At 43.6% G+C, this 25,245-nt stretch overlaps 1 protein-coding gene across 2 annotated transcripts in view; it reads right to left on the bottom strand.

The window, feature by feature from the left end:
• LOC306920070 (synaptosomal-associated protein 25-B-like) overlaps positions 1-22,660 on the bottom strand; it is a 69,854-nt gene extending 47,194 nt beyond the window's left edge. For both annotated transcript variants that reach the window (XM_079496687.1, XM_079496686.1), the window contains exon 1: positions 22,562-22,660. The gene's annotated coding sequence lies outside the window, so the exon portion shown is untranslated. The remainder of the gene's footprint in view (positions 1-22,561) is intronic.
• Positions 22,661-25,245: the final 2,585 nt, after the last annotated feature.

The raw sequence follows: 25,245 nt of genomic DNA, 5'->3' as shown, positions 1-25,245 counted from the left end.
AGTTGGAAGCATGAACAGGGGAGCAGAGCATGCAGAGCGGAGTTTCGAGCGACTCCAGAAGGCTTGTGGATTAGAGTCTGACATGATTAAAAACAGCTACATACAGCAGCATACCAATGGGACTCCGGGAATCCAATGTAATGGCTGTGCTATTTCAGGCAACAAAGAGAAATACTGCCCACGCACTGCAGAAGTGGGAAACGATATACTGTAGCATACATTGAGATCCCCTGGAAACCCTGGTTTGATGAGGCGTGTATATGCGTTGGCTATATGCTCATTTAGATATAACTGGAACTCCTACTACTACATCAGCAGTCATCTTCTTTTGAAGCATGGTCTATATAAAAAATAGCAGATTTACAAGCCTAATGTGTGAAAGTTCACACAGTAGGTCTGCTATTTTTCAAAAAAATTGCAAATGTGTGCAAATCTTTGCATGTATTTTTCAAAGCAAACATTTTGCAGTTCTTTGCTTCTGGGGGTGCCTGAAACAAAATGTTATGAGATGGGGGCCCACTGCCAAATAGGCCGTGGGCCTATTTGTCATTGACATGACAGAGTTTGAGCACCACTGATTTAGTGGAAAACTGTTTTAGAAGATATTTTTGGAATCTTAACGGGTTAAAAGCATATATTACTTTAACCATGACGTCTAATAAATCAAATAAGTATAAGATTAGTGTGTAAGATGCAGTTCATTGGAATATATCTACAATAACAAGTTAGTTATACCTACCACTGACGTAAGTGGTATTATTTATTCCCATAGTGAGTTCAGTGTCAGGGCAGAGTACACAAGGGTGCTAAAGTCTGTGTCCAGCATAGTGATATGATGGACCGTTCATTGAGCAGAATGAGACAGATGTCCAGCATAGTGATATGATGGGCCCTTCATTAAGCAACACGAGACAGATAAAGACAGAGTTAATGAGGGGACAGTGACAGCTTAGCTGCAGATCAGGTTCTTTGAATGTTATTCATGAAGCCTGGATCTGCCCGACCTTAAAGGAGAATTCCATACTAAAAGGCTTTCTTACCTTTATTTGTAGTTGTTACGTCCCCACCAAAGATGTCCAGGTGTTATTTTGTGCAAAAGTGCATTATTGTCTATTTCTCCTACCATAAGCCCTCAATGGGGGTTGGGTTTTTGTGCTAATTCGCTTATTTCCATCGAAATAAGTAGTAAAGTGTGCCGCTTGGGATACTATTTACATTATGAAGAGAGGACAAAAAAAAAAGATTTGTGAGCGATGGAAATAAGCAAATTAGCACAACACCCCATAGCCCCATTCAATTCAATGCAATTCATTGAGGGCTTATGGTAGGGGAAATAGCCAATAATGCACTTTTGCACAAAATAACACCTGGACCTCTTTGGTGGGGAAGTAACAACTACAAATAAAGGTAAGAAAGCCTTCTAGCATGGAATTCTCCTTAAGGCATGCAGGTGAATGGAGAGATAAAATCAGCTGTCACAGCAGTAGGCCTACTGGAGGGGGGCAGGGGGAGAAACATCTAGTGATGTTTAGATATTAAGATTAGAGAGGTTGCATGTTGAATGAGCTATTTGCAAGTGTATGATTATTACAATTTACAATTTAGGCATTTAGCAGACAATAAGACAAAGTAAGCTAGATAAACACATACATCAAATGCATAGAGACATGCAGTGTAGTGCCTCAGTAATCTAGGATCATATGTAAACCAAGAACGTAAATGAACCTAATCATCTGTCTAAATATCATGCTATCTAAGTTTGCATTTTAACCTTTGTATAAGACTGCATGGTCGTCCAGGCTAGGTCAAGTAGGAGGACATGAGGAGAGAGAGGAAGCGAGAGAGAGAGGGGGGGGTGAGGGAGGCCTACGGGAAGAAACGAAAGTGCGGTACAATAGAGAAGAAGACAGGAATGAAAGTGTACTGTTAGGTCACACTGATAACAACAACACCCCCCCCCCCCATATTCTTTGCAGCACTGCGTCATACACATGCTGTCTCATTCTTACCAAGCTAGTTGGCTAATCGCCACCAAATCCTCACCATACTGCCGGCAGTCTGTCCACCAAGGCCAGGGCAAATGAATGAACTCCCGTTTCTGCTTGGACGCCATAGAGGCTTAGGGAGCTTTGTTGCTGCTAATAACTGTCAATGTTTAGATGAGCTGGCGCACACAATGTGTCAGTCATTAAGTCAGTGGAGTAACAACACACAATGTGTCAGTCATATTACAAGTTAGTGGAGTAACTGATAGATAATTTTGAGTTATGGTAGATCTGTTACTTTGGTATTTTTGTGGACTTGTGTCAATGTTTCCTTTTGGCCCAGACCGTGTTCATATTTTGTCATCTTGCCCTTCTACCATCAGTTTTATCATCAGCCTACTGCCTGTTTACTCTGGGTTGTTCTCCTTATCCTATTTATGTCAGGTCACCATCCACGTGCCTAATCATCTCAGACCTATATTATCCTTTATATTATTTTATCGTATATATTATGGATTGCCTGACGCCAGGTTCAGATTCACTGTCTGTCCCCAGTCAAAAGTTAGCTCGCATACTGAGAGGTCTGTTTTGATGTGGGACTGCATGTATTTGACCTTGGTGGCTAGTGAGAAAGTAGATAGGAGTATTTCTCTCTGTCGAAAGAGTTCACCGCTAGCAGGGAAAGAAATGTTATCTTCAGGTTGCCATAGCAACGCCAGCCTCAGTGCTTTCCCGGTCTATGGCCCTCCATGACGGAACTAAGGAAGCTGTCCCGATATCAGTCTCATCATCCATGTGCTGGTCCAATGAGCGCTTGACAACCAGTGCCAGCGCGGTATAGTGCGGAAATTAACTATCTATTCAGCCAATGAATGTGTATCAACAATTGACGTATTCTACAGTATTAATGCCTGTGAAATGAATTGTTCGAGAGAGACTACCCTGTGCCTTTTGGTGGTACAGGGGAGAGTTATTTGGCTGTATGTGAGTATCATTCTGTCTCTCAGATCTGGAAAATGAATTAACTAAACCATAACGTTCTGACTCGACAATCATTCTTCTGGTGGACTCATCTTTTTAATTGGGTACTTAAGGTATTTTTCTAAAAGAGTATTTCCTGCTTAAAGTAATCCTGTTAAAGCTAATTGTGAACTTGGTCATCTAAAAGGTTTGGAAACCATTTTTACCATTGTGGTGCTGAGTATTTATGTGTACTCTTTGAGTACTTTCTCAAAAGTATTTTTATAGTTATAGCCCTGTGTAGCTCAGTAATTCAGTATTATACAGTCCTTTATATCTTGAATCATTAATTGTCCCTTCTGCATTCTATATGCAACTAATTGGCCTTCCCTTATCTGTTATCTTGACAATTTATGTAACAGTAACAACACACACAATGTGTCAGTCATTAAGTTAGTGGAGTAACAACACACAATGTGTCAGTCATTACAAGTTAGTGGAGTAACAACACACAATGTCAGCTGTGCAATATTTTACTTCACAAAGTGTCTGAGAAGTCAAATATTGCACAGTTAGTGAGTTTATCATTTAGAATATGGTAAGCCCTTGTTAAGTTGTTGTGTTACAATAAGCATGTCGCTTTCGGTTCCCTATCCCACATCCGTCAGTATAGTTTGGTACATATTTTGACAATAATGAATTACATCAGTGGAACCTACAGGCAGCATCTTTGAACCACATGAAGCCCAGCAGCATCCCTATTCCGGAGGAATAGCACACTAGGCAAACATAGCAGATCTACCAGCTCACAACGTGTCGCTCACAACGTGTTGCGTTGTTTGTAGCTTGCTTGCTGCCATCAAAATATGAGACTCCCTATAGTCCCTACCCTCCTTTAAAACCTCCATAAAGAGCTGTCTGCAATTTGCATCTGGACCCGGACAAGTCTTCTAGCTTGCCAAAATAAATGCCCTCCCCACATATGTAAATAATACTGTTACTGCTCCTAGAATTGATGATCTTGTATACATATTGTATGGCTTATGTCTTGATGAATTAAATAAATAGGACCACAATGGAAACAAGCCGTCCGGGCTTGTTACTGAAGTATTCAATCAATGAATCAATGAATCAATGAATCAATGAATCAATGAATCAATGAATCAATCAATCAAGTATAGGAAATATAGGAAGGACCCCTCGTCTTCAGCAGTGACTTTGGATGGTGACGGGAGTGACTGTTCTGCTGAAACGGGACAACAGTCTGCATGGTGAAGGTCAGAGCACACCCTGCTTCCTTCTCTGCATCTAGACAGGCTGTCAGTGATAAACTGCCGGCATTATCAACCCCTCCACCATCAATCACTTGCCATGGTTTGTTTACACAAACAGAGTTTTGGAAGAAAATAGGACGTCTGTGTGTGTGTGTGTGTGTGTGTGTGTGTGTGTGTGTGTGTGTGTGTGTGTGTGTGTGTGTGTGTGTGTGTGGAAAAGGAGGTCAACTTGGCCGCTTTTGTGGTTTCATTGTGTGTGTGCGTGCGCATGTGTTAAAGTGGCAATTACGTAAAATGTAATTTTGTCCAATCTGTATGGTAGAGTATGTTAATACAATAGCATTTATACAATTGGGGTGGTTGTATTTGGTCTAAATTTGGAATTTGTGACAGATGTCTACAAAGGATCTGACACAAATTTTCACCCTGATGGTCAAGATTCAATTTATCCCCTGCAGGCAGGCAGGCTCAATTAGATAAACACTTCACTACTGGGTTCAAATGCAGGGTAGAAGAGGAAAGTTACACTCCAGTGCAGCTTAACATACCTAACCTTCGTCATGCAATACTTATAACACTGCCTGCATAAACCCTGGTGGCACTGCCACTTGACCACCACATACCATCAGTGTTGAGGATAAGAGCGGTATGTTCTGCATTTCTAAAGTGCTTTTTATCCAAAGCTCTTTATAATGTGTGTCACATTCACCCAGTCACCCACCAACAGTGGAGGCAACCATACAAGGTACTACACTTTACGAGCAGTTAGGGGTTCAGTGTCTTGTTCAAGGACACTTTGACACAAAGCCAGGGGGAGCTGGGGGTCCTAGACAGCCTCTCTAGAAATAGTGCTATAATAATAATAATTGCGACTGTAGGTTGCAGATTACTATGAAAACCTGCAAAACCTGTCAGTCTGTCAGTGACTCCGTCACGCCACCATATATGTCCGTCAGTCCGTCACGCCACCATATATGTCCGTCAGTCCGTCATGCCTTGTGACACGCTCCATATATGGCCGTCTCCATATCTGAATATCATGACACTGACCTCATCAAATCCTGAATAGCCATGGAGAAGACTGGATCATATAGATCTGCATTCTGCATGGAGCCGGCCAGCAACTCTACATCTGACCTCAAACCTCAAGCCCTTAGATCTCCATATATGGAGCTGACATGTTCTGACATTCAATATGTTGATTTGACCTCATCAAAACCGTGTGTGTGTGTGTGTGTGTGTGTGTGTGTGTGTGTATACAGTGTACCTGTCTCTGCAAAGCTGGGTTTCCACTGGCAGAAAATCTATGGAGGGGAATATGCTTGGTGCACACTCCCACTACAGTAGCAGCAACCATACAGTATATGGTTTTCTAATGTTTTCAGACATAATAATGACAGACATGGAAGCAAATCCAAAGCATTTCAAGGTTGAAGTAAGTGCAACGGCTATGAGATTCTTTAGCTGTCAAATACATAACACTTGTTTTATACATACAAAAGGTATAGTGTGCCAGTGCCTACATAATATGCCTGATAAAAAAAACTCCAGTGTTTGAACTCCTGAAAAGCATACTGCATTTTAGAAAGATCAAAGGTCGCATTTCAGAAGTATGGGAAAACCTGGACCCTATTCTATTCTCCACTGCATGTCCACAGTCCACACGTCCACTGCATGAATTGAAAACCACCCTATACTTTGCTGACTGGAGTGCCCCAGGGGTCTACAACAGTACCCCTCCCCCTGATTTCCCTCTACACCAAATGTCTTCACTCAGACGCTCACAACACATCACTTTGCGACATGTTGTGAGCTTCATCATAATTGTCAAAGCCAGAAACATAATTAAATATCAATCACAATTATTTGTATGACAATTAATCGCCAGCTTAAAATTTGTAATCATCATCGGGGGCCACAAACTGATGTCACTCAATAAGATGAATGAATTGCAACCTGCAGTGGATTGAAACCCCTGCTTTATAGTTATTAGCCAGAACACAACCCCCCTCCTCTGATGACTTTGTTCGACCCCTCACCCCTACGACCGGGCAATTAGAAAGCCAAGCAAATGTGTCAAGGACAGAAGAAGACAGACAGAGAGAGAGAGAGAGAGAGAGAGAGAGAGAGAGAGAGAGAGAGAGCAGTAGGGAGGAGGGGCCAGAGTGCCACCATCTTGCCATGTCACATCTGTCTGTCTCACATCAAAGGAAAGGCATGTTTTATTATTCACTGGATGGTGCTGGCTCCACATTATTAATGCAACAGCATACGTACGTGCGTGCATGTGTGCGTGCGTGTGTCTGTGTGTGTGTGTGTGTGTGTGTGTGCGTGCGTGCGTGCGTGCGTGCGTGCGTGCGTGCGTGCGTGCGTGTGTGCGTGCACGTGCATGAGAGACGGATCGACTGCTTGTGTCTTCACGCTACAATAGGAGCTTTATGTGTTCATGTGTCTGTGAGAGCATGTGTGCATGTTGTGGGACTGTGATACACATAGGCTATAATGCATGTGTGAGTGTGTGTGTGTGTGTGTGTGTGTGTGTGTGTGTGTGTGTGTGTGTGTGTGTGTGTGTGTGTGTGTGTGTGTGTCTGTGGGGGGGGGGGTTGCAATGAAATACACAGTATAATAGGCCAGTGGTTCTCAAACTTTTACACCCCAAAGTGATATGTTACAACCGCATCTCAAAAACTGTTTTGTGCCAGGTATCCTCCAGAAGCATAGATTTGAGTAAAGAAATATCGCTAAAAAAACTATATACGACTTATGCTGCATTCACATGGGATCAGGCAAGCGGTAGACGGCAAACCGGAAGTCATTTCTGTGGACGGGAGCAGGACGATAAACGGAACAGGACGGCACGGCATGCAGCCAGAACGGGCGACGGTAACGGCAGATGGCAACAATGTTAAAATAATCTTTTTACCGTTCCGTGCCATCCTGCAGGTTTTGCCGTTTGCCGTCTACCGCTTGCCTGATTCCATGTGAATGCAGCATTGCACAAAATAAAGAAAATAGAAAGCTCAAGCTACAAGCGTGCTGAGCTTGGGGCACCAAAGATCAATATAGGGTTTATTCTGCAATTTACCCATGTTACCTATAGCCTACTATAATATACTGTAACAGTTATAGATTATGGGATAGAGTGTGTGCTGGCTGGATTCCAAGGCAAGCCAGCCAGTACTTTTCCATTCATATTGAACAGGAACAAAATGATCGGCTGACGGATCCAGTTGTTAAACAAATAGGCTAACTGGTGGAATGTGGGATTCAACCAGCATCTACTTGAGGTTCAGTCCTCGATTTAAAAATCTGATGTTAGGAATTATTCTGGATTTTGTTTTGTTGAACGTTTTCTCTCATCTGTCCCATATTTCCTTTTCAACAACACACTGGATCATGTGTTCAACTGCTATTAAAAAAGCCACTGAAATCAGACCTATTTCCTCATGATGCTTGGCTTCCTCATGATATTTAAATCCTTTAGAAAGGATCCACATGCCTGTTATGCCTGATTTATACTTTGTTACCGTGTGTTGCACGCCAAAAGTAGCAGATCTCCAAGCTTGTAAATCGGCTATTTTTAGTCTGTGACAACCATTCAATAATTCACCTTATCATTTACACGGGTCACGCACGCACGCACGCACGCACGCACGCACGCACGCACGCACGCACGCACGCACGCACGCACGCACGCACGCACGCACGCACACACGCACGCACGCAGCATTGGAGACAGAAAGTAGGACAGTTCAGCACCACAGTGAGCGGACAGCTCCGCACTGGTATTGTGTACACGCTGTACACACACACACACACACACACACACACACACACACACACACACACACACACACACACACACACACACACACACACACACACACACACACACACACACACACACACACACACACACACACACACACACACACACACACACGTTTGTACTATACGAGGACATCAACATGTATGGGCTGCAGTTTTATGATTGCCATTTCTGCATCTTTTTTTCCCCTTTGCGAACTCTAACAGTAAAACATAAAAAAATATACCGGTATATATTTTAATTAATATATTAAACTATTATTACTATTATTATTATCATTATGCCTGATTTAATCAGGCATAATAACAGTAACCCCAACCACTGAGCCCAAAACTTGAATCTTTTCCTAATTGTAAGCCTAACCATAAGCCATTTTGTTTCTTTTTCTTTTTTTTCCCTTTTTAGTTTTTTACCAATTTAAGACCCGAGGCTGATTCTACAAATGCCTTCTAAATCAGTATAGTTCTCACACCTTCAAGATTCAACGTTCAAAAATGTTAAAAAATATTAGATGTGGCCTGAGCCTGCCGGCTTAGCGGTCCAGGCACCTTGGCTGGTAAAAATGTGTCGCAGGTTCTAGTCCGAATCCCGACAACCTTTGCTAAACAAAAATACTATCAGATGTACAAACTCAGCTCAGTGGCCTTGTGGTTAGAGTGACCGCCCTGAAACTGGGAGGTCGGGTTCGATCCCCGGCCGGGTCATACCAAAGACTGTAAAAATGGGACCCAATGCCTCCCTGCTTGACACTCATCAATGGGTTGGATTGGGGGGTCAAATCAACTAATCAAATGATTCCTGAGCGCAGCACGGCCGCTGCTCACCGCTCCTTGGTGGCGGCTCACCGCTCCAAGAGATGGGTCAAATGCGGAGAACAAATTTCACTGCGGTAACGTGTGTGACAAATCGTACGACTTTGACTTTGACTTTGACAAGCTTGCAGGATGGCATGAAGTGATAGCCTGATTGTCAGACGCTCTATGAGCTTGTATATCATGCCATTTGTGAATAATAAATCTAAGATTAATGCTTTCTCGGTTTAAACATTTTTTTATTGTGGGGACATGTGGCTCTCTCGCACGCACGCACGCACGCACGCACGCACGCATGCACGCACGCACGAACGCACGCACCAGCTGTACATATACTGTGTAATATATGCATGGGACAGACATTGTGACGCTGACCTATATGAACACATGGCAGTACACGTGAGCAGCCAGTAGACTGGGCTGTTGTCCTGGAACTGTCACACTGTGGAGGAGCCAAGCTATTCAAACACCACAACACACCGCTATACACGCCTGCAGCATGCACACACATATACACATTACATAGTATGGACACACACACACACAGAGACGCACACGCACGCGCACACGCACGCACACACGCACGCACACGCACACACACACGCACACGCACACGCACACACACACGCACACGCACACACACACACACACACGGAAACGGAAACGGACAACAAACAGACAAGAACAGTGGGAATTGGGAACAAAGGAAGAGTGGACACCTTGATCTATACTGTAAAATGGGCTATTTTGTCCAAAATGTAAAAAATAAAATATTTGAAAGGTTGTCTGTAATAATGTAGGCTATAATGTATAATTTATAAAGTATACTGTATATGATGTGAACATGCACTGTAGGCCTACATCATTACCAGACCTACATTTATCCTTCAACTTCTTGTCTATACGCCCAAAATGATTAGATAAACAGGTTTTGTATAGTTATTACTTGCGCTCTGCTTGCGCAAGTAAAGTTGTTTGTCCGGTGCTCCGATGCGTATGCCATGGCTGCATGATTTGAGAGTGACGTAATGAAGATATGTACCAAAGCCAGGGTATAACTAGCTCTCGATGGTGACGTAATAAAAGGTAGGTTTCAGATTACATACATGTATACATAGAGGCATTACCTTTAATCCACCCGACACTGAAACATATCTTTATTACGTCACCATCGAAAGCCAGTTATACCCTGACATTGGTACATATCTTCATTACTGTGCAGGAGGATGCTAAACGCACACCAGTCTTAGTAGTGGTGCCAGCTCACGGCAGAAACATCTAAAGAGTTTAAGTCTTAAAAAGACAAAAAGAGTGGCTGCACACACTGATAGCCAAAGAGCCGATTATTTATTAGGATGCAGAGTAAAACCAACGTTTCGGCAGTACAACTGCCTTCTTCAGGGTATACATATCTTCATTACGTCACTCTCAAAATCAGCCACGGCATACGCATAAAACAACCCAAGTAACCACAGTATACTATTATCAACTTACAAATTACATATACATATACACATATATAAGGTAATGCCTCTGTGTATACATGTATGTAATCTCAAGTAGGCACTCGACAGAGTGCAGTTCTAGTTTGTTGCTGTTGTAGGAATATTTAGCCTTAATTGGCGAATGTTCAAGCATGTTCTAATCATGTTATGTTTACTTTACATTACAAGACTATTTTCCAAACGTTTTATTTTATAACATGTTGGGGAAAAAGTCCCACTCTTCCTAGTTCATCTGGACGCATGGTTACGCATGGTTACAGCTGGCTAGCTATAATTGAGATATTCTGAGCTTGTAGATGTGCTATTTTTGGGCAAATGTTTGTTTGCCCAGTGCAGGGACATTCATGTGGTTAATGGTAGCTAAACTAACTAAGGACTTTCTTGCTTCCCTTGAATGCTCTGTTGGTCCAATTAGACGGTCATGGATTTATGCTTGTTCTAAAATGTCGAGCAATAGAGAGTGTGAAGGAAGGTGTAACATTACTTCGATTTATGTTAGTCAACAGTGTAGGAGACGGGGACTAATTAAAACACTTTACTGACACCATTGGGGCATATACATCACAGAATTGAACTAAATGAGCACACTCCTGCAGAGAGCCTCTGTTTTGACTGTTACAAAACGGGCGGCATGAAGCTCTGCTATTATCCGCATGCAGTTCTGATTAATGGCCCTGCAGATGTCGCTATCTTCCCTCCTGCTGGCGGCAGAAGCATTTTTACTCCATTCAAGTGAATGAGGTTTGGGCCAGACTTTAGCAGCTAGGGCTTCTAGCTGCTAGCTGGTTCTACCCAGAGCCATAGAGTAAGACAGAGTTACTGATCACATGGTTCATGTACTCACACGAGCCCATAGACTCCAATGCATTCTGTAAACTTCCAGTTGTCCCTTTTCAATAGAAGTCTATGTAGAAGAGCCTGGCCCCATGAAGTGAACGGAGTTGTCGTAACTCTGTCTATTCTATGGCTCTGGTTCTACCGAGTGAAGAAGACCCGCCCTCGCTGTGGTTGCAGCCAATAGCAGTCACTTCCGGTCGCTTTTCAGGACCGGAAAGTTCAAGATGGTGGATTTGAATTCGCCGAAAAAGTGGCTTCAAAGCGGGCCTGTAGAAAGTAAGCAATGTTTTCTTTAGATTTTAATGAACTCGTCCAGTAACATACAACAGCTGCACATACAGTATGGCTGTGGGGGAAATGGCGATGCATGGTTCTGTGTTGAGCTATATCTGGAAAGCAGAATGAAGAAATGGGATACAAGAACATCACTGGATGCAGCACAGTGAGGGAGTGGATAGTCTTCTGTCAATCAGTCAGTTACCCATATAGATTACTACCCAATGTACTACGTACGTACTACCCACACACGCACGCACGCACGCACGCACGCACGCACGCACGCACGCACGCACGCACGCACGTGCAGTGCACACACACACACACACACACACACACACACACACACACACACACACACACAGTGTGCTCTTGCACACATAGGAATACACAGTTCACAGCAGCTAATTCTGTACCCATCTGTGTAAAGTCTAGAGGCATTTTACAATTGAGAACAAATTAAAAAAACAAAAACTCTTTGTCAGAATCTGCTGTGCCTAGTTTATATAACTGTCTAGTCTTAAGGAAAGATCTAAACCTGAACTGGTAAATTAAAAGTAGGTTCAGCAGAAAATATTACAGAAAATAATATTCCTCTTCTTTAATTTCAGGGGGACAAAAATAAATAAATGCCATGCATTTCTAATACCGGCCCCGTGTCATTTTATAATTTAGCTATATATATATTTATATATATTTATAACATATTTTTTTCAGAAAATAGAACATTGGTTTAGAACGGTGGTTCTCAAAAACAGCAGCTAAAAAGCAGATAAAGCTCACATGAGCACGGCTAACATCTTCTCCTCTGCATGGGGATCCCTGGCACAAAACATTTTCAGATGGGGGCTCTGCATCCAAATTAATGCATATCATTTTGGGGGTTCTTGACATGAAAAAGTTTGAGAACTATACTGGCATTTGTATAGAATCGGCGTCAGGTCTTAATGTCTTAACCCATTTTGGGAGGGAACCCCTTTTGGTGTTAGCATTATGTTATGCTTTAGCTATTGAAAAATAGCAGATCTACAAGCTCGTAGCGCGCCACTCGGTGGCGCGCTACGAGCTTGTAGATCTGCTATTTTTGAAAAAAACGAAGAACGACTGACAGAAACATAGCTTTTTCAGAAAACTGTCAGGATGTAGAAGACATTTTTAGAGGCAATTTGACATGACACCATCAATGGACAGGTGTTAACTGGACCGGTGATCTTCTGGGATAAACAACCGTGTTCTTCACAAGTGACCTTTTAGAAGTTGGAGGATGGATGCTGGTCCCCAGGGGGCCACTATAGCTCCCCACCCTTTTCACTATTAAGCTGTTTGAAACAAAACACTTAATATCAATACGGTTGGGTCAAAGTCCTTCAAGGTGTTTACCTCATCAGTGATTGGATGCTTCGCCTAAATTACAATCTCCTCCTCCACTCTCTCTCAGTGTTTCCACACCTAAGCGCAAAACGGCCGACAGCCGCGGACAGAAGAAGCTGTTCTTTTCCGAGTTTTTAGAAAGCTGGTGGATGGAAAAGGAGAGCGTTTCCGGGAATCTGGCCGTCGCGCAAGTCGTCCGCGGAGGTGGAGCTTAATTTCCATCCACCAGCTGTCTAAAAACCCGGAAAAAGAAGCTGCGGACAGCCGAGAACGTCCGCAGCTCTTTAGTAAGTCTGGCAGCACCTTCTCTCTGAATTGTTGTTGCTCTTTCACTTTGTCTTCATCACTACCTACAATATCTGCCTGCTTAATTCACGTTCTCTATTAACACAAAAAGCTGAACAATTAAAAAGAGACACAACTGCGGAAAAAGTCTATTCTAGATAGACCATCAGGCATAGAACAATATGAAGGTTCAGGGTGTCATCCCTTGATTGATGAATGCGTCACACCTGTGCCAAAACATGTCAGTGGCAAAACTCATGGGAGTGTACTACAAAAAACTGAAAATGAAGTAATACATGTCCATATTCAATTATAAGTCACATCTGATTTATTATAGTACAATAGAGAGAAACATGGGGTGAGACATACGAGATTGAGAGTGATTTGAACCCAGCACAGGGCACATTATGAGGTCCTTGAACAAGCTGATTGAACGACTTTCCTCATAATAAAATCTAGGCTAGAATTAGATCAAGGACGATTTTCGAGTATAAGAGGCTGCTGTTTTGTTGCCAGGCAGCCTGTGGAGGAATGTGGGCGAAGGACAGGACAAGGGATTCATGAGATAACAGTCCCAAGTCAACATGCAGCATGCCTGCCGGGACAATATGGCCGCTCCCCAGGGAGACACTGAAGAGACATATAGACATCTGCTCTGGAAAAACACAATGTCCTAGTCATAAAACCAATGACATTTAACAACAAATAACAACATGTCATCACATTCCTAATAGGCATAGCCGTGTCGACCATTTTGGGGTTCCACGGATAGAAAGCCCACACACTGAGGAGGGGACCACCCTCATTTATAATAAAAAAAAATACCTAAAACGGAGAGTAAATAAAATACATACATAAATACTAGACATACTAGTACAAACAAATCATTAATTGATAATGTATCCATTCTGCACTTGACAGACAGACAGACAGACAGACAGACAGACAGACAGACAGACAGAGCAGAGCAGAGCAGAGCAGAGCAGACAGACAGACAGACAGACAGACAGACAGACAGACAGACAGACAGACAGACAGACAGACAGACAGACAGACAGCTAGCGGAATGAAGATGCTTCTTGGAGTTTGGCAGCAAAATGGTAGTATAGTGTTATTATAAATGTACATTTTGCTGTTGTTGCTTCGCATCCTTGTGTGTGTATAGGCCGACGGTATCTCTCTCTCTCTCTCTCTCTCTTTCTGTCTCTCTCTCTCTAGGTCAAGGCAGATGACGCCACCCCTTCCCGTTTAAAGGGTAGTTTTGGCCCCCCCCTCTATTTTAGCCTCTGGGGGCACCACCTCCTCGTGGAGAGACAGGAAGTTGGTTTGGCTCCTCTCCTTTAGGGTGGTGCTGTTACTCTCAACCTGCTTTACATATAAAGCGTCTTGAGATGAACCTCTCATGATTTGTCATGGTCACTATAAAATAAAATGGATTTATTGATTGATTGTGGTAGGTACAGTAGCTATAGAGCACCAAAGTCCTGACGTCACTGTCAGTAGAGGGCGTCAATCCACAGGTTCGTCTACTTTTAATTTGCATTGTAATCTCCATAGGGGGATTTTAGATCGCCTCATATAAGAACTGTGTTTGAAAAATAAACCGATCACCCCGGCCTTTTCACTCATATGGATAAGAAGCATCGACTGAAGGTGGAAATGCACAAATATACCCAAAGAGTAACAAAAAAATCACACCCGTGTGAACTGAGTGGTGTAAGGTCTTATATAGACTGATCAACTGTGGTCTGACGTAATGTCTGACGTAATGAAATCACACCCGTGTGAACTGGGTGACCATAGCAACCATGCTAATTTTTTGGTACGAACAGACACGTAAACTAACAAAGCCATTTTGGTACGAACAGACACGTAAACTAACAAAGCCAGTTGTAGGAGTGGTTTACACCACTCAAAAAGCGTTAGAAGCGAGTGAAACAACCCAGAGACTACATTTCCGGTATAGGCGGGTAGCTGCATCTGCCCGTCGCACAACAGAAACTGAATGTTAATTATGTTTATTTTTATTTTTATTTTATTGATATTTAATGTCTCGTGGTTAGTACGAGTCGAGTCAACACCAGCTGAGCTTACGTCAACGAGGAATCTCAGGAACGCAATGTGTTGACAGCTGGGCGTGACGTATATTAGCAGCGACATTGCCTTCATATGTAGTTTCAAGGCTTTTGCGGCCACATTAATTCCATTTTCTCCAGAAACTGGCTGTATCAAATATGAATGGACATCATTAACGACGCACAGCCACTCCCCTGACAGAAAGGCCGGGGTGGTCGGTTTATTTTTCAAACACAGTTCTTATATGAAGCGACCTAAAATCGCCCTATGGGGATCTCAATGCAACTAAAAAAATCACACCCGTGTGAACTGAGTGGTGTAAGGTCTTATATAGCCTGATCAGCTGTGGTCTGACGTAATGTCTGAGGTAATGAAATCACACCCGGGTGAACTGGGTGACCGTAGCAACCATGCTCATTTTTTGAGCACAGACAGACAGACAGACAGACTAACAAAGCCAGTTGTAGGAGTGGTTTACAGTACACCACTCAAAAATACATGAACCTGTGTATTGGCGCCCTCTACTGAAAGTGACGTCAGACTTCGGTGCTCTATACCTCAGATATTAAAGAAGGCAAAGGAAAGGCCTATTCATACTCCAGTTTTTGGTGATAAGGTGACCACCACGGTGGTTGGGAAAACTACAACATGACGCGGTGATAAGCAACTCACTGCACACCGAACACATCTGTGTTTTTACTAACAACCGTTTCGGTAGTCACCTTATCACCTAAAACTGGAGTGAATAGGCCTTAAGGGAAGGTAACAATGCCCAGCGAGAGAGAGAGAGAGCCAACCAGGGAGCCAGATGAGCAGGGGGGGGCGGTACGGTACGGTCAGATACACAGAGAGGGGTGAGTGGGGGAGGAAGTGTCGGGGCAGAATGGAGCTTGGTAGTGTACAGGAGATTCAAAGCAATCATCTCTCCCCAGAGGGATTAGAGCTAGTAAAGCCAGTGTGCCATTCACTGGGGATAAAGAGCCACTACTAATCTGTGCCACTAGTAGTCCTCAACCAAACACATAAACGCAGGCGCTGCACTGAACAGAGCAGCTCATGTCATTTTGCCAATTAGCCCAACTTGTCTAAAATAAATGTTATTATTCCAAAGTCAAGACTGTAGGCTATATTGTATGTTCCAAGAAAAAGAAAATCCCTTTCCCCCCCAGCAGGAGGTTTATTGCTACAATGACATATTAACCTGAATTTGTACCCTTCCTTCCCATTGGCTTGCCCTCCGATGCTAGAAGAGAATGGCAGTTCAGAAAACAGCGTGGCAAGGGGCGGTTGGTTGGCCTAGCGTTTAAGGTGCATACCACAATTACCATGGCTCTAATGCCTGACAGCGAGTTATTACCAAGCCTGACGACCGTTGATGTGTGGCACAACCTGTCTCTTCTGTCGTTCTCCACTGTATTATGTCTCTGCATGTAATCCACATACTGTAACTCGAGAACCGTTCACCCCACCGACTTAAATTTGGCCCACACGTTCCACACCACCACAGGGAGCTCAGTGCAGTGCCCGGTGTCAAGTCCGTCGGATCGCCGGTTGTCCAGAACCGTCACAAAAGCCTCTGCCCGGGCTCTGGACATCTCCATAGTATGGAGATGGCCTGTTCTGACATCACAATGTTGTTCTGACATCTGCATATACTCCAATATGTGGGCATGCCTGAAAAATAACAGGGGCAATATATGGGCATAAAAGGGACATAGGCAGTCATTTCCAACTTGCATTGTTCCAATAGGCCAGTACCCAACGGGCACCGCTCTAGTCCAAATAAAGGCAGAATAGCCCCAGAAATATATGTAAAAGAAAACAGCACAGCAAAGAACTGACCAGTAAAGAACATCATGCTGTTAAACATAAGACTGAGGAAATACAGATCAGCACAGCACCCTAAACTCGTATTGATCAGCTGTGCATTTGTTCGTGCGCGCGCGCGTGCATGCGTGCGTGCGTGTGTGTGTGTGTGTGTGTGCGTACAACAGCAGCAACCTCTGCAGCAGAAGGTAAGGATCACTTGCATAACTCCCCCTCCCTCCTCCCTCCTCTCTGTCTCTCTCTCATTTTTCTCTCTCTGGTATTTCCTCACTCAGCTTTTCTCTTTCTTTACGCTCTACCCCACCCCTACGCGCACACACGCACGCACGCACGCACGCACGCACGCACGCACGCACGCACGCACGCACGCACGCACGCACGCACGCACGCACGCATACTGAACGATTGATCGATTGATCCATCCATCCATCGATCGAGATAGTTAGTTTGATGGATGGATGGATGGATGGATGGATGGATGGATGGATGGATGGATGGATCCATCCATGGTGTGCCCTTGCCTTTGGGGGTGAGCTGTCCTGGGCGCTGCTCCAGACTGTCTACAGTGGAGATCAGCTTACCTCTGCTATGTTGTGCACTGTCATTCAGATCAATGATGGGCGAGAGAGGCGAGGGAGGAGGATCACATTCTGATGGCTTCTCCGAAAACAAACCTCCGCCACGGGCCTCAGATCACAACATGTGTGTGTGTCTGTGCGTGCGTGCGTGCGTGCGTGCGTGTGTGGTGCGTGCGTGCGTGCGTGCGTGCGTGCGTGCGTGCGTGCGTGCGTGCGTGCGTGCGTGCGTGCGTGCGTGCGTGCGTGCGTGCGTGTATGGGAGTAATAACACTCTGTAATAACACTCTGTTGTCACTGATTCGTATCAGATGCTTGGTATTATTGATCAGTATAACCTTCCTTGATATTAAACTGTATGTTGCATTCAATATTAGATGTTTCTAGTAAATATGGATGGATACCGGCATGTTTAAAATGGTTCAGAAATAAGTAAAAGAAAAAAAAGAAAACATCCATTTGGAAGAATGTCGCATTCAATAAATATCGGTCTTTGCTACATTACTTTGTAATATAGCCTATACTGTAATTGTCTCCACCAGGCTGAAGGCATGGGGAGAGAGTAGGTTTTGCACTCTGTCCGTCCGTCCGTGTGTCCGTCCGTCCGTCCGTACGTGTGTCCGTCCGTCTGTGAACAGCTAATCTCCGGCACCGTTAACCCGGTCGATGCCACATTTTGCACACACACTCCCTGGATGCCAACTATGAACCTCTGCCCCAAATTCTCCAGAATGGCCTGTTATAGCGCCACCAACAGGAACAAAATGCCTCAAATCATCCAATTGCCATCAATGGTGTAAGAACAAATGGCACCCTTTTCACATTGGCCTATTATAGCGCCACCAGGAGGCCACAACCTGACCTGGCCTGGTGGAGACCTGTGCCCCGAGCGGCACTTTTTCTAGTTGGTTCTTTGTTTACACACTGGAGAAATGTAATGTGCTGAAAGTATAAGCTTATACAATGACACACACATGCACATGCGCACACGCACACACACACACACACACACACACACACACACACACACACACACACACACACACACACACACACACACACACACACACGTATGGACACATGCAAGCGCGCGTGCACACGCCACATAATGATTGCTAATGGGATAAGATAAAACTTGATTGATCCCTGGGAGTGAGACTAGGTCATTAGATCAGCCAGGAATGGAATATTGATGAATCTACAATAGAAGAACAAAACACTGGGCAACATTATTTACATGCACAAGTCTTAGCAAAGAAATAATAAAAAAAAGTCCATGTCCATGGTGCTGAGGTATTGTGGTAGGTGGGGTCGGGTGGGGGTGGTGGTGAAGGCAGTATTTGAGGCTGCATTTTGCTTGGTGTTTTGAGGCTGTGGTTACGGTAGATGCAGTATTTAAGGCTAGATTTGGTTGCAGAGTTTGGGGGTGGGGTGCGATGCAGCATTCTAGGTTGGAGTTTTATGCAGTGCTGTTCAGGGGTGGTGTGTGACGCAGCATCTGAGGTTGGGGTTTGATGCAGTATTTGAGGAGGTTGGGGTTTGATACAGGATTTTAGGTTGGGGGGTTTGGTGCATTATTTTAGGTTTGGTGTTTGGTGCAGACTGCAGAGTTTGGGGTGGGGTGTTGATGATGCAGCATTTAAAGATGGGGTTTGATGCAGCATTTTGGGTTGGGGGTTTGATACAGTATTTGAGGTTGGGGGGTTTGATACAGTATTTGAGGTTGGGGGGTTTGATACAGTGTTTCTGTTTGGGGTTTGATGCAGTATTTGAGGTTGGGGGTTTGATACAGTGTTTGAGAGGATGGGGGTTTGATACAGTGCTTCTGTTGGGGATTTGATAGTGTTTCTGTTGGGGGTTTTCTGCAGAGTTTGGGGGATGGGATTTGATGCAGTGTTTAAGAGGTAGGGGGTTTGAAGACGTGGTTGAGGTTAGGATTGACTACACAGTTTGGGGAGTGGGGTTTGATGCAGAATTTGAGGTTGATTAGTACGGAGTTGAGGTTGGGGATTTTATAATATATTTAGTATAGTCTTTGCTTCTGGAGGTCCCTGGCACATTTCTTTTTAATGGGGGGGTCTGCAGCCAAATAAATTTGTATTTTATTCATTTTAGGGGTAATTTTTCTTTGATCTGATATCATGGTCCCTTTCTGAACATTTATAACTTCCTGGTTGTCCTACATACCTGTCACTAACCTTTGAGGTGTGCATCAGCCTATTTAAAACATAATTGGGGGTCCTTGACATGAACACATTTAAGAACCGCTGTAATAGGGGGGGTTGGAATGGTTCAATATTAAAGGCTGCACAAGGTTTGATTCAGTAGTTTGAGGTCAGGGGTTGATAACAGAGAAAGTGTGGAGTTCTAAGGTCGGTTGCAGTGGTTGAGGTATGGCGATGGATGCAGAGTGTGGGGGTTGTGCTATGATGCAGCATTTGAGTGTTTTGAGGTTGGTGTACATTTTTTGAGGGTGAGATTTTCAACAGTGACTGTTTATCATGTTTCCTAAACTGAAAGATGCATCACTGCCTGATTGATTGATTGATTGATTGATTGATTTTTAAGATTATTTTTAGGCTTTTTTCCTCTATTGATTGTTATTAGTGAAGACAGACAAGAAAGTGGGAGGAAGAGGGGGAGAGACATGCAGCAAAGGTCGTCATGAACGGGACTCGAACACGCGACGCACCGCCAGGCCTGGGCTCACACGCGGCACACGACCCAAACCACCTGGCCAGTGGGCGCCCCTTGATTGATTGAAAATAGTATTAACAGTATGCAGAATGGATACATTTCAAACGAAAGCACAAGTCAATACAAAAACGGTTACTGTGGACGACACCATGATAAAGCATTACACTTGCTTCCAACAGGGTCCACATTTTCAACTCATCAGATGTCTGTTGCACAAAGGTAGGCCTATGCCTATACGTACTGTAGGCATCTAGAATTTTCACTGCAATTGTTCCAGTGAAGCTCTCTGTTAGGCTCAGCACAGGGCGGCATTTGTTTTTTGTCTACACTCTCTGATTTTAACATGAAGCTCAGAATTACCGTTTACCTGCCAATTGGCGGCTTGTGCACACTTTCATTCCAAGAGGGCTTGGAGCTACTTTGATGATGCAACCACCAACCAACCAATTTGTCAAATGAAATGACCTCGAAGTAATGAGTCATCATCTGCCTATAAGGGCTGGCAGAGAACCTCAGCATACACAAACATGTGCAGCATTATAGAATAGAAAGAAATGATAATAATAATAATAACTCCCGCAAATGAAAACATGCCCTTTAACCCATTAAGACCTGAGACCGATTCTACAAATTCCTCCTAAATCAGTCGTTCTCTCACAAGATTCAATATTTTCCAAAAATAGAAGATGTACAAGTTTGCAGCAAGGCACTTGTATGTACATCAGCTATTTTTGAATACCAAATGTGGGAAAAAAAAGTCTAAAATGACACAGATGCTTTCCCCATTTGAATGGGCTATCCTACAAAATATGATGACAAAAACACTATTGAGCTGTTTAAATCAGCTGAGTCCTTTTCTGCTCTGACACTTATAGCAGACCCATAGGGTTAATGAAATGCCTAGTCTAAAATCCCCTCAACTCTTGGCTGCACTGGTTAGTCGACCAGATAGTTGTGTCAACAACACCATAGCTGCAGTTCCCATTCTGCCTGAAGAAGACCTGCGTCACATGCCTTTGCCCAGTCTTTCCCAGGCTCTCTCTAGCACCATATTGTAGCGACCCTGTTGGTGTTTTCTGGGAATTGCAGTCTGTCTCTGTGAAAACCGACTAAAACCAAAAAAGAAATGGTCAACTGTCTCCCATATTCAAAAGTAGAGAGGAACAGACAGACAGACAGACAGACAGACAGACAGACAGACAGACAGACAGACAGACAGACAGACAGACAGACAGACAGACAGACAGACAGACAGACAGACAGACAGCTATCCACCTTGGCAGTTGGCAATCAGCCCACTCTAGTAGATACAGTATAAGGCCCACAATTCAAATGGCGCACTTAACAAACAACCACTTTCTCTTGTTTGCCATGTTGGCCGGATGAGCGCTGACATTATTATTATTTGTACCTATTGCCCAAAACTGAACAGCACAAAATTAGATCTACAGATTGATTGCAACAAGCTGAGAGGAAAAGAGGGCTAACAAAAAACTGATCTTTTCTTTGCAGTTGATCAGGTGACACAGACACTTGAATCTACTTGACACAACGTTACTTTCTATTCTACAGGCCAGTGTCAGACTCACAAGAATCCTCACGTATCAAACCCCCACACCACCCCGACTGAAGAGACACAGAGAGAGAGAGAGAGAGAGAGAGAGAGAGAGAGAGGGAGAATTCCAAGATGCAGGCATGCAGCATATCTTTATTCAGGGAGGACACACAAAAAAAGCACGTGATAATGTCCCAAAGGTCGCCTAAAGCTTGATCTCAGTGTGTTCTGGAGACAGTGTCCTGTCCTGCCGTGATTTGTTCCAGTCCAACTCGTTGTTGTAACGAGGCTGAAATGCGCATCATGCGCTGTCCCTGGTGCTGAATCGAAGACCACCGCAACAACACATGATAAGCCCGCTGGCTTTGCAGGGAATTAAACCATGCAGCAGCACGGTACGAGAGAAACATGTTTCACCTCCTGCCTTTCGCTACTATTCACACGTTTTAGGTTAAGAAGCATTTGTACAACCTAGATACCGTTCTATTAAACAAAAAACAAATTGAAAGGACAGCCCATAAGTCTTGCAAGTGTTTATAAAACAACTACACATGATGATGAAGGTTAAAATAATTGGCTTAAAAATACGACGACCGAAGAACTAGACGATCAAAGTCAGACTCTCTGACAGATCGAGAGTTGAAATGATTTTAAACTGCGTTCTAATTGAGGAGAAGAGAGCCATGCAAGACCTTACCCTGAGTAGTGTTTCACAGGACCGTCGTCGTCGAATCAGGGCTTAAAAATGTCTCCACCGCCTCTTCCTACTGCAGTGCTCGCTTCAAACGGACTGTCCCTGTCGGTGGAGAAGAACCATCCCACACTCGACAGACTCCGCCCTCTTCAAAATGTCCGCGCCCTCAGATAACATCGTCAGAGCAGAGGTATTTTGATTCATGAAAGATATAATGATTGCTTTTATTGAGGTATAGGAGAATGGCCAATGAGCAATTTTATTAATTGGCTGCAAGATTGTCGGTCCAAGAAGAAGAAGAAGAAGAAGAAGAAGAATATAGCTATACTATGTGTACTCACTTTGCAATATTGAGAATATAAACTATACAAATGGAATCATGTATAGCATGATTGTGTTGTGTGTGTGTGTGTGTGTGTCATTGTGTGTGTGTGTGTGTGTGTGTGTGTGTGTGTGTGTGTGTGTGCGTACGTGCGCACGTGCGTGCGTGCGCGCGTGCATGTGTATGTGTGCGTGACTGCGTGTGTGACTGTGTGTGCAAAACCACTTTCAAATATTAACCCATGTAGCTGGGGACCCCACAAGACCCTGACCCTGAGAACTACTACATGATTCCATGAAGAAGAAGAAGAAGAAGAAGAAGAAGAAGAATTAAGAAGAAGAAGAAGAAGATGCCTTCTTCTCCTTCCTTTGTTTGAACTCTACTGTAGGTTAATATGTGCATTCTTTGGGTTCATTGTCTCCACCAGGCCGAAGTCATGGGGAGAGAGTATGTTTTGCACTCCGTCCGTGTGTCCGTGTGTGTGTGTGTGTGTGTGTCCGTCCGTGTGTCCGTCCGTCTGTTACCAGCTAATCTCCGGCACCGTTAACCCGGTCGATGCCAAATTTTGCACACACACTCCCTGTATGCCAACGATGAATTTTCCAGAACGGCCTGTTATAGCGCCACCAGGAGGCCAAATATCCCGCAAATTGTTGTTATACACACTATCTCTATAGTCATGTGTTCAATACGGATCCAATATTTCATATTCCATCCTAATTGGCTAACATTGGCTTTCAAAGTTTGCAGGATTGGATTGGATTGAACAAAAAGACTCAAATCATGAATGCAGCGTGCAATTTACGTGAAATCTTTCACAGACTTTCCTACTAGGCTGAGGAATAGATCCCATCCTTTTCACATTGGCCTGTTATAGCGCCAAAACCCAGTTTTGGAACAAAATGCCTCAAATCATCCAATTGCCATCCAAGACGTAAGAAGAAATGGCACCCTTTTCACATTGGCCTATTATAGCGCCACCAGGAGGCCACAACCTGACTTGCCCTGGTGGAGACCTGTGCCCCGATGGGCACTTTATCTAGTTACATTCTGCTACCGTGACAGAAACCCTTTATCCATACATTTTAATTATCCTAATGTAATGTATTAGTTATTTAAAAAATCACACCCGTGTGAACTGAGTGGTGTAAGGTCTGCTGTGGTCTGACGTAATGTCTGACGTAATGAAATCACACCCGTGTGAACTGGGTGACCATAGCAACCATGCTCATTTTTTGGTACGAACAGACAGACAGACAAACTAACAAAGCCAGTTGTAGGAGTGGTTTACACCACTCAAAAATAGCAGATATACAAGCTCACAGCGATCTTGCACATCTGCTATTTTTCTTATTTTTGTAAGTGTTTTGAAACTTTTTGAAAAATGTTGTGTTTTTAAACACAAATCTTCTCTTCTGTCCCTAGCACAAAACATTTTCAGATGGCGATCTGGTGCAAAATACATCAATTTGGGGGTCCTTGACATGAAAAGCTTAAAGGTTTTAGAACCACTCATGGATGGGCAAAGGCAAGAGCCAAAGAGAGAGGCACACTTAATATAATCAGGCAATCAGAAAAAAAGTAAACGAAAAATTGGAACAGGCTCTCAAAAAGGTGAATCAATAGAAATTGTCAGGCAAAACAGCAGGAAGGATTAGTTCTTTTTTTTGTAATGATTTGTTTATGGCAGTTTGCATAATTGAAATAATGGTATATTTACAGCCTTAGAACGAAAGAAAGAAAAAGGTCATTCTATGCCATGCAGTGTACCATCCAAACAAACAGGAAGGTAGGAGCGCACACCAGTAGTGGGGAGGTGCTGACCGCAGGAGATAACTATGACTGAAAAAGGAGAGAGGCCGCACAGCTCGTAGTCACGATGCCATCAAAATCTTTATTTTTCCAACGTTTCGGCAACAAGTTGCCTTCTTCAGGGAATGCAGTGTACCATACCATCCTCTTTGTGGCTGCATATCTCTATCTTCCCAGATGTAGGATCTGGAAATGACCCACAAAGCTACTTCAAAGAGTGCAGTCTGCCAGTCTGTCTGACTTCATACTGATATGGCTTAATTCAGACCTCTGCCAGTCAAAATATATATATATAAAATAAAATAAATAACTGTTAACCTTTAAATGGATGACGGTATAGGCTAAATTGAGTAGAAATGAATGTACTGTCCAAGCAAATGTATTCACAAAATACTGAGAAAATATTGAATACATAATAGAAAGGAACATGCATGATAAAAAAGTGTACTGTATTTGTCTGCATGTCTTGTTTTTGTCTTTGACTCTGTCTAGTTCTCTGTCTCACCTTACTGTACCTATATCTATGCCATTTCTCTCTCTCTCTCTCTCTCTC

The sequence above is a fragment of the Electrona antarctica genome, assembly GCF_951216825.1.
Source record: "Electrona antarctica genome assembly, chromosome: 3".
In the NCBI taxonomy this organism is placed as follows: domain Eukaryota; kingdom Metazoa; phylum Chordata; class Actinopteri; order Myctophiformes; family Myctophidae; genus Electrona; species Electrona antarctica.
The sequence above is the reverse complement of the archived record's forward strand: the minus strand, read 5'-3'. Positions and strand labels throughout refer to the sequence as shown.